We start from the raw sequence: 8,127 nt of genomic DNA, 5'->3' as shown, positions 1-8,127 counted from the left end.
TGTGCACATACATCTGTTCTTGGCAGACAATGGAAAGGCTGATACAGAGTCACATGGGAGAAACCCACAGCTTTGAAAGAGGAACAGCTACTGATGGGCACAAGGATCAACACACCCACATGGCACAAACATCTCTTCGAAGGAGCGGACACTCTAAGCACAAGGCAGATACATTTGTATCACTGATACTGGACTGTACTGGAGTAGATGGCAGTGAATTTCAGAGTTCATCTTTCTCTTTATTAAAGTAATTAATCAAACGGTTTAGCATATAAAAATACAATAATACTTCCTCCTAATCAGAGCAATTTGTGTTCAGCTAGAAATAAAAGCACACACACACATACACACCTCAGGATTGCTGCTAGAGAGCTCACAGGATAAAGAAAAGAAAACCATTTTCCTTGTCTCACACCAGGATATCCCATTTTCCCTCCTGTCTCCAGGGATAATGGAGTCTTTCAGCTTTGGTGCATAGTTATATTTGAAAGCCAAACAGCAACTTGGAATTTGTCCTGAAGGGAGCCAGGACAAGGCACCTTTAAGGATAATAAGGCAGAAGGGGACTCCTCATGTGCAGGGGTGGTCCTGCTATCCCTGAATCCGAGGGATTAATCAAAATCTAATCAAAGTCTTCACCCTCACAAAGTGTGAGTGAGTCAGTCTCAGTTTGCTGTAACCAAGAAGCAGCTCAGGAGCAGAGGTTTGCTCAGCTATTTGCAGTGCTACACATGATCTCCATCCCATACAGCACAACCTTACAAGAGTGCAGTCAGAACAGTAACTGAGGAAGTCTAAGTAAGATTGTGTCCTTAAAAGAATGGAATTCTCATGGATGGCAAACACACCATGAAGTGAAACACATGTGTGAAACACATAATGTCTTCCCACAATGGCCTTCAGGGAAGACAAGTCAACAGAGCATCTGTTGTGGAGTAGAGCAGGGAGGCAGCGACAGCTGGGCCACCTTGGTCACAATTATTTGACTAATTAAGTGTAAAATGTCATTAAGGTATTGCCTTAATGAAGCAAGGTTTGTTCAGTCAGACGCTCTCCGAAGCTGAAAACACGTATTTGTCCCCTCCCAACAGGACAGGAAACAGTCCATGGCCTCAGATGGGGCCAGAATATCTTTACATTTGATCTACGTACTATAGGAGCCTGATCCTGCTGGGATCTGGGCAGACTCCAAGGAGCAAACAGACTCTGCAGGAGGGATACAGAGAAGGCAAACTGAACAAAACATGAGGAAGTTTCCTTCTGCTTCAACACCAACCACTAGGAAAACACTTTTTTATTAGAGGCACCACATCATAAGCATACTCTGAGCACGTAAAATACCTTTAGTTACAGCCAAGAAAGATTGCTTTAAAAACATTGCTTTACTGCTGCTTTGTTGATCATGATCATCTTAAAAGGCCCAGACCATTCCTCTATGCTCCTACAGAGATATCTCCATCAGAAATCCAGAAACCACAGAAAGCTCAGGAAATTACATCAATGCACATCAGTAAAGGCCCTGGCCTGTCCTCTTTGCAGCGTTCCTTCTGGTTCTAAAAAAAGCTACAATCCAAACCAGTTAATATCTAGAGTATTTTTTATGGTTAAGCACAACCTTTCCTGTGGGAATGTAATCTGGGGGATTCAGTTATTGTAAACAGTTCTTTGAGAGAAGAGTTCCCTCAGTAATTTCCTTCTGTAACACGTAACTGCAATTAAGTTGCACGCACATGCCATATGCAGTTTAGTTTCAATTACTACATGCATGCTTGGCAAGGAAGAGCATTACTTTCTCAGTGTTGTTTTACCAGAAGGAGCAAGTGAAAGCTATCCTAAGGAACATCCAAGACCAAATTTCTTGGTCTCTGTGGCTTAAAACCACACCGTTAACTTTGTATTACAACAGAGTTGGCTCAAAATCCATTTCCTCATACTGGTTCCTGTTGGTAGCCCTGCTTGCCTTGCAAGCAATATCTGTGGCCTTGGGAGACAAGTATAAATGTTTCTTGAGCAAGATTTTACATAAAAGCTGTGGGCCAGTTGAAATGTCCACAGTCCTCACCTCCTGCTGGCACCAAGATCTGAGGTTAAATCCAAATGAGATTTCACAACTGTTAAGGATGATGCATCTGCTGACACTGAGATATAATTTGATTAGTAACCACCCTGTGAACTCTTGAATGAAAGATTTTTTTTCCCTCTCCTATTAAAATCTCTGTATGGAATCAAATATATTTATAAGCCCTCAGATGTGGATTCTTTTAAGGAAGTGATAGTTGTTAGCTAACAATGAACCTGGCTTTGGGACTCAGAGTCTGCTCCTAGCCAGCTTGGCAACTCTTCATGTGACTCAAGAGAGAGTTCTTTCACCTTTTTCTGTATTCATTCACTTGTGCAGATGTGAACTGATGCCTGCTGGTCACAAATGCCTGTAAAGACCCCATGCAGAGAATTAATTCTGTGTTAACATTAACTTCCCAAGACAGTGCTCAGATGCGAAGACCTACGTGAGCCAAATAAGGCTCTGGATCACTTATTGTCAGAGTTAAAATATTCAGGGGCAACTGTCTCAATGTGTTGCCCAAAGTCTGGAAGAAATTTTAGATCATTTGTCAAATGATCCTTTTTCCTCCAGCCAGAAAACCGAGGCAGCAAGTGAGCATGGCTTCCATCAATATGCTCCCATAGATAACAAGTTGGTCTTTGTCCTTGGAGAATAATGGCCTCCATGCATTTATCTGAGGAGCATTTGTCCTAGCTATCCTGCAAGGAGGAATGTGGGTCAATCCCTGATCCAGAACTGTACTGCTGTTCCGCTGGTCATGGCCAGCAGCAGCTTATCAGAGCTCCATGCTGGCCCTCTGCATGCTGCCTTGTTGCATTTCAGAAACCTGAGCACTCCTGCCTCTCCCTGCAAATCCCACCCAAGCAGCAGGCAGGGATTTGCGTTGTCTCTGCTACGTGCCAGACAAATGCCTGCAACCTCTTTGATCCTATCCATATCAAAATGCCAAGGAAAAGATGCTTCTTTATCCTCTTGCTTACCCTGTGCCTCTGCAGCCTTCCAGCTCTTCCTTCTTTTTCTCCACCTTTGTCACCCATACTGACAACAAGACAACTTGTTCTTTGAGTTGAAAAGCTCTTTCTCCCACTGAAACTAGTCAGGAGCTAAGCTGTCAAGACTCCCAATTTAGATGTTGAATCCATGGTGATGTCTGTTAATTTACCTGAGCCTCAGCTTTCATGGCATGTCAGGTGGAGATGGAAGGAGGCAGATAGAACATGGCATTGTGTTGTCCTTGACTAAGTCACATCCCCTTTCTGAACTGCAGCTCACACTGACACCAGCTCCTCCTGAATTAGCCCAGCAAATGCATCCACCTGATCTCTTTTCCATCAGTCATTCCTTCTCTAGCGCAATGCAACTCTGCAAAATTTCATTACTTGATTCCTTTAAATTTTTTGAAAAGTTCATTATTCTTCGAGATTTACTGCTCTGTGTCTTAAGAGTGCTTTCCAAACATTGCAACTCGCTATCTTCCACACTATGGTCTGTGAGAGACATCTAAGTATCTGTAAACCTAATTTACAGAAAAGGAAGCACAGGTATAGGACTTACGCAACCTGCCTAATTCTGTGCTGTTCATCTGTCACCAGGTCAGTCACTACAGGCAGCTCTGTCATTATGAACTGCCAAGGCTCTGTTAAAATCAGCGAAGATGTAACAATTTTTCTTTGGTGAGAGTTTGTATTTTGGTCTTTTGACTTGGTACCTGAGGCCCACTGCTCACTGCCTGTGGAAGAGTCAGGATTAAAAAATTATCATTTCCAACAGGATGATGCTTTACAGTGTCTGCAGAAATGCTCTGTGTTAGCAGAGGACCAGAGTGAAGATTCAGCCCAGACTACTGACCAATGCTGCAAGTCTTTGCAGAAGAGGTGGTGATTTTGGCCCTTTTGTAAGCTCTTGAGGACACAACCTACAAAATATGGCTGGGTGGTCAGTCACAGATGACAGGACTTTGACTTGACTGAACGAGGAACTGTGTAAACACCTCAGATTTCACTGTTCTTGCTGCAGAATAAGGAGGAATCACAGGAGAATAGGAATGATGACACTGGGTCAGGTCCATATCTGGCACTGGTCACAGGAAATGCCCAGGGAAGAGTATGGGAACAGAGCAAGCAGCAGGAAAGTCTGCCCCTCACACCCTCCCCCCAGTCTCTCACCACCTCAGGGCCATTGCCTCCTCAGGGCTGCCCAGAAAAGACAAAGCAGAGATTGTTTCACCAACCCATGTGGTACTTTGGCTGGCTCCACATCTCTTATATCTGAGGGACACTGTCCCATCTGTCACATCCTGACAGGGGAAGCCCTGGGATTGGCTCTAGTCCATTCTCAACACAAAAGCCATCCTGACTGCAAGAGACATCCCCAGAAGGGGTTGAAGCCCTTTGCAATTACCCAGTCTTGTAGAGCAACTACCAACACCAAGACTCAGCTAAAGCTCAGTTCTTTGGAATACAAGTTCTTTACTGAAAATATCCTACAAGCAGTCAAGTCCTGGCATCTTCCACGGCTCAGTACAGTTTTTCAGGCATCTACACCCACATCTCACAGCACAGAACAAGCACCTTTCTCAATATGAGAGACAGATACTGCTTGGCACTCTCAGAGCAACTCTAAATTACCAAGGCTCACAAACCTCTGCTGAGTCCAGAACAGGAGCAAGGCAGAATGCAAACAGGAGCCCTCAAAACTCTGTCCACTCTTCCATTTATTCCTGAGCCACTGAAACATAAAAAGAACATAGGGTATCCCAGGAAACAGGATGAGATCAGGCAGTGATAAATAAGCATGGAGTGAAAAGTCAATCCTAGAGAAGAAATAAAAGATGGTGCAAAATGGTCAAAGAAACTTCGCTGAAAAGAAAGGCTTGCAGACTCTTCAATATTTCATAGAATCCACTGAGTTGGAAGGGACCCATGAGGATTATCGAGGCCAACTCCTAGCCTTGCACAGGACACCCCAAGAAACACACCACGTAATTTCCATATCTTTCTCTCAAAAAGCAATTCCTGTACTAGAGGGCAGGACATGAGCTGAGGAGAGAACTTGCACCTTCCAGAAAAAACAAAACAAAACAAAACAACAAAAAAACCCCAACCTAAAATCAAATAGAAAATAGTGTTTTCTGAAAATAGTATTTTCAATATGGAATTTATTTCCTCTTAAAAAAAAAAAAAAAAGCAGCAACTGACTAAAGGTTTCCAATTACAGTTATGCCAGGAGGACAGAAATATACGTCCAGTCAAGAGACATTGGAGTTAAGTACCACACTGGCACCAGATTTGTGGAGTGCCTGGGTGAGAGCAGAGCAGAGCAGGTACCCCTGGCTGCACCCACAAGGCTCCTGAGCACCTTCTCAGCTCACAGCCTCCTGGAATAGGAAGCTCCTAGTATAACACATTACACTGCAGGTCAAGAACAGCATCTCAAATGTGCATCCCTCAACTGCTCTTTCATTGTTCTCCCAGCAGCCTGAAGACCCTGACCACTTAGAGCAAATGTCAAGTCTTCTATCTCATCAGGCTTACCATCAGGGTCCACATCATTACAGTGACAGTTGTTGGAATGCACCACATTTTTTACAGTCTGGGAGAGTGCAATACTGGATCTTTCATATTCCTACCTAATGAAAACAATCTAGGTAGAGAGTTCTAGGATGCATCATGGCTATTGTGAGGAATGGGAACATCACAGAAAAACAAGAAATGTAAATTCTGACACAAATGATTAAAAAAATGACCAAGAAGATGTTCTGACAAGCAGTAATTATCCAGCACTACTGCTTCCATAGATCCCTCTTGTTGTGCACAAATAACAAAAGACCTGGCACATTTTAAACTCTAAAGTAAGGCTTCTGTAAGACTACAGATTTCTGGCAGGTTAAGAGCTAAATACTCATGGTTCATATAAATCTTATCATACCTGTCTCCAAGAACAGTAGTATTAGATTTCCTTGATTAAATTCCTGCTATGAGAATGATTTGACCTCCTTAAATCCAACTGCTTTAACAAGCTTTATATGGACAGTCACATCGATGCAAAACAGGGCAACCCATAGTGGGCACTGGGAGAGGTGTTCAGTGAAGACTGATCTTCTGCATTGCTATTGGAAAATACTAATACTGGGGTATTTGCTTCAATTTTCCATTTCCTGGGATCCCCTGTCAGAAACAATGTGCCACAGCCTATGGCACACTGCTACAAGGATGAAGCAAGATCCAGCTGCAGCACCATAGGGAATAAGGATCGTATGGCAATGGCAAAGTAGTGCCTTGAAAGGAAGCCCAGCCTTTGGGTTTGCCCAGGGCAGTACTTCTTCCTGTGGGCAACAACAGCTTCAGGGTGAAAAAAAATTAAAATTGTGGTTTCTTCTCTGAAATGGTGCTGTGATGCTTCATGAATTGTCAGGTTAGTACTGCCCTCATGCGCTGATCCTAGCTGCATGTGTCACAGTGAGGGACAGCAGCATAGAACCACCAGTCACAATCCCCCTGACATGTGCAGGGACACCTCCCACTAGACCAGGTTACTCAGGGCCTTATCCAGCCTGGCTTTGAACACTGTCAGGGTTGGGGCACCTACAATCTCCCTGGGCAACCTGTTCCAGTATCTCAGCAAATTTCATCTCTTTCAGTTTGTATCCATTGGTCCTTGTCCTACCACTACATTTCCTGACAAAGCCCCTCTCTGGCCTCCCTGTAGGCCCCCTGCAGATACCAGAAGGTTGCAATGCAACCTTCTCTTCTCTGGGCCGAACAACTTTGCCAGCCTGTCGTTGCAGGGGGTGTGCTCCCATCCTCTTTGTGACCCTCATCTGGACTTGCTCTTGACAGTTCCATGTCCTCCTTATGTTGGGAACATCAGAACTGTACACAGTATTCCAGGGGGTCTCACAAAAGCACAGGAGCTAAACGTCTGATGAGGGATAAAATTAAACTACAGAACCCAGCCCACAGGAGACAGTCAAAATTTTCAGCTTCCTTTAGACATCCATACACTATTTTAAAATCGAAGTATTTGGGGTTCTGGTGCACTCAGATATTTCAAAGAGATACTTAGAGCTAAAAATGTGCTTTTGGTTTCCTGAGTTGAAAGGAGTCGGGATGATTCTAACAGAAGAAATGCAAAGTTGATCTGCTGGGCAAAAGACATCCCTACAGAACTGTGTTTGTCTCCTTCCATTTTGAAGGTGAGCCAAGAAATGACCAAATTTTGTGGACATGGTTACAAATAAACTGGTTAAGAAGAAACTCCACCTGCAGTTTCCCAGAGGGCTGACTAATCCTTTCCTACTTGGATTGTCTGCATGGCTGCAGTGACTGGATTAACCAGCCAGTCATGACACACTCACAGCACTCCCCCTCAGGGGTGGCCACATCTCACTCTGAGCATCCTCCTGCAAAATTGTGTCCCTCTACCTGGAGAGATGCTTTGCAAAGGAAGGCAGCTGCTGCTATGGAATTGGAGTTGCCTCTTCCTAGTGCTGATATCTTTCCAAGATAGATTCCTCTGAACCAAGAGAGGAGAAAGTAAAAGGGAGACTTTAGCATTATGTTATATCAAAGCTAAGTGTAAATATATATTCCTGAATTAATATATAATTGTGTGTGGAGATGGACAGTATGCAATCTCTTGTTGAAGCAGCCAAAGGAAAATATCACAAGTCCGGGCAAATCTTGGCATGCATAGTCATAATTTTCTAACTATTAGCATCCAAAGAGCCAAGATGAAGCAACAGGATCTTTGTAATGAGTTTGCCAGACTTTGTTCAGGTTTGGCATGTAAATTCAGGAAGGACAAAGTAAAGGCAAAAAGAAGGAGTAAGAATCCAGAAGCATTTCACTGAGCTTCAAGCAAAGGTTACCACCTGCCATGAAAGCATTACCCTGGCCCAGCACCACCCAGAATTACTACAAATAAACTGCTGCCAGAAAAACATTTATGGCAGGACCAAACTCCTACCAGGAACAGGTAGCCATCTCCCACACAGAGATCACTGGGGTTATAAACTCATCTCTTCTCTTCCCCTTTCAAGCCAAGACTCAGAGTTGCCTGTC

The sequence above is a fragment of the Geospiza fortis genome, unplaced genomic scaffold, assembly GCF_000277835.1.
Source record: "Geospiza fortis unplaced genomic scaffold, GeoFor_1.0 scaffold134, whole genome shotgun sequence".
NCBI classification, from domain to species: Eukaryota; Metazoa; Chordata; class Aves; order Passeriformes; family Thraupidae; genus Geospiza; species Geospiza fortis.
This window is presented reverse-complemented; position numbering follows the sequence as displayed.